Source organism: Pteropus vampyrus, unplaced genomic scaffold (assembly GCF_000151845.1).
Source record: "Pteropus vampyrus isolate Shadow unplaced genomic scaffold, Pvam_2.0 Scaffold71, whole genome shotgun sequence".
Lineage (NCBI taxonomy): Eukaryota > Metazoa > Chordata > Mammalia > Chiroptera > Pteropodidae > Pteropus > Pteropus vampyrus.
This window is the reverse complement of record NW_011888852.1, coordinates 5,365,665-5,375,986: the sequence shown is the minus strand read 5'-3', so window position 1 is coordinate 5,375,986 and position 10,322 is coordinate 5,365,665.

Below are 10,322 nucleotides of genomic sequence, written 5' to 3'. Positions count from 1 at the left end.
AATTAAATTAATTTTTAATTGTATGCCTTTAAGTGATAAAGGAAAAGAAAGATTTTTCTTACATATAAAAAAAATCTATATTAGTTTATTTGTAAAATAAGTGGAAATCTATTATTTTTTGGTTATACAAAAATTCATTGTTTTAGAAAGTTAATCCCTCAGTTAAATGTTAACCCAATAGATATCCTTTTAAAGTTAGTTTTTAAAGGAGGCAAGGTGGTATAATGGAAAGAGTATCCTGAATAATATTCGACTTAGAAGTCAACTTCTCTAGGAGAAAGCATATCCTGGACTACTAGAGCTATGCTCTCATAGCATACTGCGCTACTTATTACATAGCATTATACTTGCCTCTTGATTTGCCTCCCATATTAAATTATAAGATTCCTAGTAGAAGAGATTCTGACACAAAGTCTTGTACATAGTAAGCACCAACCAAAGGATTTTTGAATGACTAAATCGGTCAATAATTTACTTGTCTTTGAGTTTCTAATTAACACAGTTCCTCAACTTTTAGATAAATTCCTTTCTAAAATGGTTGATTAACAACATTTAAAGACCAAAAAGAATGGCAAAAATAATGTGAACATATATATGAGAGCCAGCATTTTAGTTTGGATCCAGAAAATATAGTCACCATATCTATATATCAAATATTAGCTGATAATTTAATAATTCATTGGTGATTTTCCCCTCCGTGATTTTCCCCTTAATTTATCTCTTCTCTGTATCTACTAAGCTCTCTTTAATTGCCTTAATCTTCATGTTGTTTCCTTTATCTTTATGTTATATCTTAAATATTTTATTGTGAAAATAAACTTTGTCATATCTTTTCTATTTGTAATTTTTTATTAGTTCTGCAATAGTGAATCTTTGTCTTCAAAGTGTCTTCTAGACAATTTTTTTCTTTTTTCATTCTTATTGATTTCTATTTATCTTTGACGTTATCTTGTTAAACTCATATTCTTTGTAAATTCTTTAATGATGAGATGATTTCATGGAGATGTTTCTTCTTTTCCCCAGGTTAGATTTACTTTTAGAATATTTTTTTTAATCTGCATTTTGCCTGCAATTATTTTCTTCTTTCTTTCTCTCCAAGATTTTTCCTAATATATCTACATATATTATTTATATAAACCCTGTGCTAACACAGTTTTTTTGTTTGTTTGTTTCATTTGTATGTTGCTCATTCAGTGAAGTGACTAGCAACAGAGTCAACATCTGTTGTTTGATCTGATAGAATTGGATGAACTCTTCTTGACTCCATTTCCACACTGCACCTTCATAGTTCTATTTACTGCAGCCTCAGGCCTTATAATTTGTGTTTGGAAAAGAAGTTTTAGCTAGGGCAATCTTCGTTAGAAAGATTGGGCTTTTTTTGTCCTCTGGGATTTTGTTAAATATGTGCCTTTAATCCTGATTTTGCCTTAATACAGTGTGAATAATTTGAAATTCAAATAATTCCTCCAATTCAATGTAAGTCCATGGAGATTTAGCTCCATTAAGGTCAGCTTGAATTTTTCCCAACCACATTTTACCTTTCCTTTTCCACCAGCCATTTCTTTTATACAAAAGAAGAAGAGAGGAAAGTGGGGTTTCTTTGGGGGGGGCGGGGGAGGTTGTTTCTTGGCCCCTATGTTAAGAGCCCACAGTTTGGTGAAGGGAACTTTTCATCTCTTTCCCTTCCTCCCTCAGAAGATCTAGTCTTAGATTTCTTCTTCTTCCTGTTCTTCTAATTTCTGTTTATTTCTGTATTAATGGGTATTTAGTAGTTTTATAATCCTTTGCTTCTTTCTTCCTCTTTCATCTTAACAGAAGGCTCCAAATATAGTAAACTCATTTTCCTTGACACTGAAGGGCAGACAGAAATCAAGGGATATAGGTAACTCCACATAGATAAATCAAGAATTTCCAGTGTTTTCCACGTCTCCCATTGCTGCCTAAATCTTCTCTCGGTCTCTCCTTCTGCCACTACTACATGAGGTACTGGATTTTTCAGGACTGTGTTTATCCACAGCCCTTTCCTCACTTCTATCTCCACCCTGACTTGCACTGCCAATACTTCTCTATGAGAAAGTTAGAAGCTGTTGAGCTGCTCCAAGCAATGTGTGCTAACTCTTGGAAATGTTGCTTGTTCTTTCATTAACCACAAGCCCTTCCTTTGCATTAATTCATACTGGCACTTTTTTTTTTGCCAGATTCTTTTCTTTTCCTAATGATTTTCATTTATACCATTAGATTTTGGAGGGGAAAGATTTTAAAATCTGGCTTTACTTCACTATCTTAAATAAGAATTTATGTATTCTTCTCTTAACAGGCCATAGATGAGAGCGCCAAGGTTCTTGAAAAAGACAGTCCTGGATTATAAAACTGGCAAGAGGTTTTTAAAAAGATTTACACACATCTCAAAGGGGCAGAGAAAGAATTGACAATACAAATTTTCCAAAGTAAGTAGTCTAAGAAAAAGAAGCTCAGAGTCCTAGAGTCAGGAAAAACCTGCCTAAAATCTGGTCAAGTTTTGGGGTAGCAATAAGCTTGACTTAGTCATCTTACTTGCCACCAGCTATGACAGTATATGAAATGCAGGCAGCCAAATTCTTATTCTAACTCTTTGCTTAGCTTACTTTGTATAATTTGATATACAACTGATTGATCATCAAGGCCACAAAAATAATTAAATGAATAGTTTCAGCTATTGGTACAATTATACGGATATAGGTAACACCACATAAATAAAAAGAGAAGTACAAATTTCCTGAAGTAAGAAAAATCAAAGTCTAAAAATTTCCTTTGAAGATCAACTTACCATTTTAGACTTCATATTTAATACATCCAAATACTCCCAATTTCTCAGTTGGGAAAACTTGAGATTTATCTATTTAAACTCTACAGTGTTCAGAATGTATATAGACATTAAAAACTATTCCTCAGTGATCAAGTATTTTTGTTCAAAAACAAAGAGTTTTTAAGGCTTCTCAGATTATTATTCCTAAATGTGGCTGTCATTTAACACTTAGATATTCTTTTACATGTTTTAAACCAGGCTCCGATATTTATTTTTGATATCAAATATATAACTATACATATTTCTCAATTATTTATACTAATAAACAGAAGCAAGTGAAATACTGAAAATACTTTGAATTACCTTAAAATCTCTTATGTGTAATAATTAAAGTTACCTGATATTCCCAACATGCATTTTGATTGCCTTGCCTCAAAAAGAGAAAGTTACTGGCTCTTCAGACCTGAATTTGAGTTGCCTATCTACTACAACACACTACACATTTGTGATTAATATCTCCCTTGCTAATCATTCCTAGGATTAGAAATTCTGGTTTATATTTTTAATTCTAAAAGACTTCCCCTCTTTAGATTTAATTTCATTCCATTAAATTCAATAAACATTATTATCTCCTACTGCATGCCAACCATTTTATTAGTCACTGAGGTACCATCTCTTCTCAAGGAACTCATGGTCTGGTAGGATTCAAATTAAAAGTAGGAGAGAAAAAGACAGAAGTTAAAATTAAAAAAAAAATTCAAATGCTATCAATAAACTTTAAAACAAGGTGTTACATGGATGAGTCATATTCAGATATATTTTCAGTCACCAACCTTATTACCTCTGCCCTAATAACACTATTACCTACCACCCTAGTAAATCTCACCCAACCTTTAAACCTATCTAGATATCACCTTCTTCAAATAATTTTCCACCCCATTTCCACCCAAGTTGAATGGCTCATAATATTCACTGTTTTGCCACTTATGATACTGAATTGTATTCATTTATTTGTCTCTCTCTCCAACTGGATAGTGAGTTCATTGAGGACTGGGGCAAAGTCTTTATCTCTCTGATTTCCATGCACCTCACATCTGGTCCTGCAATAAATATAGGTTGAATAAATAAATAAATAGATGACTGCATACAATAACAACGATAGCTAACATTTATTGGCTAATTTACATAAGACATCCACTATGTTAAGTGTATCATGTGTTATTTTAATTAACCTAATTATTATTCCTGATGAGAAAAATAGAAGGTGTGAGAAGTTAAGGAACTTGCCTAGATTAAACAACTATTTAATGATAGAGCTAGAATTTAAACACTAGCAGTCTGACTTGGAGGATGCACTCTTGACCACATCATGAATGAATAATGTAATTTTCAAACTGATATTACACAATTCACAATGAGACTATCCTTATGAAGCAGGTGGAACAAATTTCTGCTATGTCTAGTAATTTAGCAAAAATTCCAACATGGGAGTAAAAATGTCAAAAGTTTAATTTGCCCCACAGAAATAGACAAATGCTAAATGTCTCACAGGAACTAGTTAAGTATAGATTGTCTGAAGGCAGGGATAGCTTTTCCAGGATTCCTTCCAGTCTGGGGACATCACAAGTAAATATTTTCAAGATACAAATTGTTTTGGATCATCATTGACATAATTCAGCAAATATGCTTTATTCTTTACTAACTATAGTCCCGGTTCATTTTTAAATAAAATTTTTGTTTATAACCCAATTTCACAAACTTAATAATTCAATTTGACATGTATTCAGTGAATTTTTTGTACAAAGTAATGAGATTTTAAATGTGTACTCAGACTTTCATCATAATTAAAAGCTTTGAGCCAAACCACTCAATAATCTTACATTTAGGGTATCACTAAATACAGCAAGTTTTTGACCCAGCTTTAAGAGCAGACGATAAGATTGTACTTCAAAAAAAGATTTTAGAAAACAAAGAGAAAAATTAGTTGGGTGTGAAAATGTAATAATTTACCTCATTTCAAGGTTTTAGTCATGAGATATTGATTACAGAAGGTTAAATTCTATTTCCGATCATGTCAAAGTCATGTCATCCTGACTGCACAATGGAGTCTGACTTAACCTTCAGTTTTTATGATTTCCTTTTCTTCTGAATGATTCTTTAGTGCTTCAATTAGTTGTAACACACAGGGCCAAGATGCCCTTATTGTCCTTGTTCTGTCAGACAGGGCTTTTCCATTGAGCTACAAGCTTCCCAAGCATATAAGGATCTGCTTCTCGAAGTGTGGTCCCAGATCTCCAGTTTCAGCAACACGTGGAGCTTATAGAGAACAAATCTGAGTTTAAAACATTCTTTTGAATTGATTTGTTAATAGTGTTATTATTAATGCACAATTTATCAAAACAACATTATGAATTTTCATAAATCTCTTTTATAAACATAAAAGCAAATTTTATAGGAAGTGCACCTCTTAATTAAAAGGTGAGAGTATTTTTTGTTTCCCAATTACTTAATGTATCTTTGGTAAAATATTAATTACTGCTAGAATGAGATAATGGTCAGCATTAATTCTATTTCTATTTTCTGCTTTTATAGGTATAAGCGCTAAGAAACTTCAGTCACCTAAATATATGATAATGGAGAAGTTTATTTGTTTAGCAAATGTCATGCAATTCTTTGTGCTTCACCAAAGCCATATAGTGATCTAAAATCAAAAATTATTTTTCATGATCAATCAGATGGAACCTCATTTAGATCTTTCCTCAATACTGTTGAAAACAAAGAAACCAGATGATTTCAGAAGGATTTGCCACACAAAGAGTAGTCATTCACATTCTCATTTTCTGAGTATTATCACATTAATATTAACTATACCCATTATTCTTATTATTCTTTCATTTAGAGACACCTGGTTAATTCTACATAGGTGGAAAGGGTTGAGGAATTAGGATATTAGCAATTCCAATCTACTTTTACCATTAAATTTATCTTACTACATGCGTTAAATCACTTGTCAAACTGCCGAAGCTGTATGTTTAGCTTATTCAGTTACTATGATATGTCTATTATGTTTTTCATCACTAATCTTAAATGAAATTGACCTACAATGTTTCTTTTTTTCTGTCATCGAGATTTTATTATCTGATGTCTAAGTTATACTAGCTCCATAAAAATTATCATGCAATTTTTACCTGTTTTACTATTTTCTTAGACAACCTAAAATAAAATAATATTGGCTATATGTTACTTGAAAGTTGAGTAGAACTAATCTGGTGCTTTTATAAACAGAATGGTTTTGATTAACATTTTTATTTATTTTATTGTCATTATCTTTTCAAGTTTTTGATTTTTTTTCTGCTTATATTTCTCTTTGACTAGGAACTAACTTTAGCATTGTATAGTTTTTCCAGAAATGTAACCACATCATTTTGTTGGATTTTTTTAATTTTATGTTATTACTAGTTTCAAGTATACAGTACATTGATTAGACATTTATATAGTTTTTAAATGATCATTTAGGTTTTTGATTTTTAAATTATTCATATGTATGTGTATAATTATTTACATTTTGTTTTTCTTTCATCAACTTTTTCTGGATAAGCTTTTCCATAGGTTTATTAGCTTATCAGTCTTTTCAAAGAAACTTTTTCAGTTCTCATAATTAAATATATGAGGTAATAGGATGAAAGAAATACCATTCATAAGAAACAATTAAAAACCTAAAATTTCCTACAAATAATTATTTTAGAAATTCATTTGAATCTTATGAAGGAAATTATAAATCTTTATTGCTATGAGAATTATAGTCCTATTTCTGCATTGAAAGATTAATGTTAAAAAATAACAGTTCTTCCTAAATTACTTTATATTTTTAATTTTTTCTAATAAGAATGCCAAAAAAAATTAAAGAATCTTAATACCTAAAAGGGATTTTGTGTTTTATCTGGAAGAATAATTATACAAAAATCACAAAGATTTTTTTAAAGGAAGTAGGATTCACATATAACAGTTATTGAAAGTTGTTATGAGACTACGAGAATTTTTTAAATGAGTGTTAGCATGAGACTAAGTAGGTAAGTTAACCTACTTTTTAAAAATATTTGCAAAGATATCTATGAAAGTGACAGAAACATTACAGTTTACTGAATGTCTGTGGTTTCCCCTGTAATTCTCAATCTTGCATCTTGATGGACCCATGTGACTATAGTCATTCAACAAGCAGTGTTGGAATTTGAGGCATACTGACTGGGTGGGAGTTCTCCACTTACTATCATTCCTGTTTTGCCATCAAGAGTATACAAATTCAGATGACAACACCCAAAATGAGAACAGCATGAATCAATCATCATGTGGAGAATGAAGAATTAAGGTGCCCCAAAGAGTCATCCAATTGTCATTAAATGTTGTGTGAACTAGAATAAATCTTGGTTGTGTTCATCCACTGAGACTTGGGAGTTAATTTGTTATCACAGTCTAAATAGCCTAATAAAATGAATAAGGAATAATATTGGTGTCTTTTGATTTAAAAACCCTATTAATAATCTGTGTTGAGTACTATGAAAAGTAAAGAGAACAATTATGAATGGCCCCCTGAAACCTTAAAAATAGGAGAAGTGAAGTTTCCTTGAAAGTTAGTCTAAAGAGCTAACAATTAATTGATCTGAGGAAAGACTCTGGGTCAGAGAAATAAGTCATTTCACTCATGGAAACTGAGCTTTATGGTTGTGTCTATCCTCCTTGCCCCCCACTCCCATGAGGATGATACAGAGTGGGCCAGGTAGATACTACATACACAGTGGGTTAGTATCATAGCTAAAGAACACTGAACTTAGGTAACCCAGATACTTTATAATAGGCAGTAAGCAAACCTGCCTGATCTTTGCCCTTGAAGGAGACATTTTCTTTATTACACCAAAAAGTAAGCTCACCTGCTGTCCACTAGAGAGGGAGACATTATCTTTATCTTTTAAAGCTATTCTTCTATACAAATATCTTTGAAAATCTAATGTGAAACAAAATGGCAGTTAAGTGCCTCTGCTCACAAATGTGCTGACATAGGAGAGAGATCTATAGAGAATTGTTTCCTAAAAGTCATAAAAGTAAATAACCAGTTCAATAAGTCTACCATACTTAGCTTGCATGCATCAAAAACAATCTATTCAGTTCTAACCCCATACTTATAAAAAAAATGTAAAGGTTTTTATCTCCATGAAGAAATGGCTTGGAATTGGGTCATCATTCTTTTAGTCAATTTCTCTAATAACGAGATTATAGGAGAAAAATAAATCCAAATTTAAGCCTTATCTCTACCCAAATGCCATTTGATAGATTTATTTTTTTAATCCCCATTTCTAAAGATTCTCACATTTCATAGATATAACAATAATTCTGGCAAATTTCCTTTGAGTAAGGTTTCCCTTCCTTTGGTTTCACTTGGAATAGGAGGACTTTTTTTTATTCTTAGAAAATTATAAGTAAGAATACATGCAAACTAAAGCCAATGGCAAAGTGAGTTACTGAGTTCCTGGCAAAATTATTAAATGAGAACAGCAGCTGTCAGACTGGGCTCAGCAAACACCTAAGCATTCAGTAAGAACTTGGCAAGCCACTCAAAGCACTGCTCTTGGGGATAACCAGAAGCTCATTAGATGGACTCAAGTACAGTGGAATAAATGGAGTAAAGATCTATGTAAAGAAAACCAAATGTATGTGTCATCTATAAGAATGGAAACTCTGGAGTTCAGAGAGTTACGTGATACTCTGACTAATTTGTCAATAATTCAGTGTATTAAACGTTTTAAGACTATTTAGAGAATAAAATCTCAGCCTCCACACAGTTCTTTGCTGTTATAATGTTTCAAAGAGCATTGTGTTTTAGGCATATTACTTCTCAAAGAAAAGTATTTTTACGTTTTAAAATGTTGTTTTAAATTTTTATTTTAGAGGTATTTTAAAGGAACTTATCCTTGCTTTAGCCCTGTAGAAAGTTACAGTATTTATGTGGATAACTAAAAATAAAACATGAAATTTATAAAAACGAATGAGACTCTGAAATATCAGTATTACTGTTGTCTAGTACATTTTAAAATTCCAACACCAACTCAGATATGCAGAAAATCCCATGAGTAATGAGAATAGCCTAAATGCCTGAGCCATATGTCGAAATATGCAGCCATTTTACATTTTCTTTCTGAAGATTAAATGATACATTTCAGTTTGTTCTAGATGACACTTACTAAAACCTTTTTAAGATTTATGGTTTCGTGTATAGATATTAAAAGCTCTAGACCAGTTATTTTTTCCTGTATACATATAAATTTTGAAGTAAAAATTCTTTTTAGATACTTCAAAACTGTTATTTTAAAAAATGATAGAAAACAAGATTTTTTCCATTATAGTTGACATACAATATTATATTAGTTTCAGGTGTACAACACAGTGATTAGACATTTATATAACTTACGAAGTGATCATCCCAATAAGTCCAGTACCCCTCTGACACCATACACAGTTATTACAATACTACTGACTGTATTTTCCATGCTATACCCTACATCTCCATGACTATTTAGTAACTACCAATTTGTACTTCTTAATCCCAAATCCCCTTCGTGCATCTCTCTATCTCCCAATCTGACAACCATCAAAATGCTCTCTGTATCTATGAGCTTATTTCTGTTGCTTGTTTGTTTATTCTGTTCTCTAGATTCCACACATGACATTTGTCTTTCTGTCTGACTTACCCCACTCAGCACAATACCCTCTATCTAGATCCATCTATGTTGTTGCAGATGGTAAGATTTCATTCTTTTTAATGTCTGAGTAATGCTTCATTGTATATACATACCATCTCTTTTTAATCCACTCATTCATTGATGGACACCCAGGTTGCCTCCATATCTTGGTTACTGTAAATAATTCTGCAATGAACATATGGATTCGCATGTCCCTTCAAGGTAGTGTTTTGAGTTTCTTCAGATAAATACCCAGAAGTGGGATGACTGAGTCATTCTTTATCTCTTGAAAACAAGACTTTTAAACATCAATTTTTAAAAAGCCTTGGAAATAAAAGGAATTGCTCATTCTTGGCCAATACTGGACAGGAAATGTAAAAATTTAAACTGATACAGATCAAACCTAGAGATATGAATTTAGTGGTCACCTACTTGTTAACTTAAGAACAGCCTAACCTGTAGAGAAATTTTATTAGTTTATTTGAGCCACATTAACAACATACCAGGAAGCAAGATTTTAATACATTGGAGAATGACAGTTTTGCAGTTTTTATACATTTGGAATTAAAGAGGGAACATAAGGAGGATTACATGAAGAAAACAAAGCAGGGAAATTCCTATGATTTGGTTAAGGGATAGTTAACAAGATTATGTACTCCCTTGAGGATGGTTATACCTCCAAAGTGTCTGAAAAAGAGAATTATTTCTCGCATTTTAAAGATGTATTAACCTGGATGAACAAAAACCATGGACAGGGCTTGTTTAGGGCAAATATACCAGAGGGAAGGGAGAAGGGAGCAGTAAAT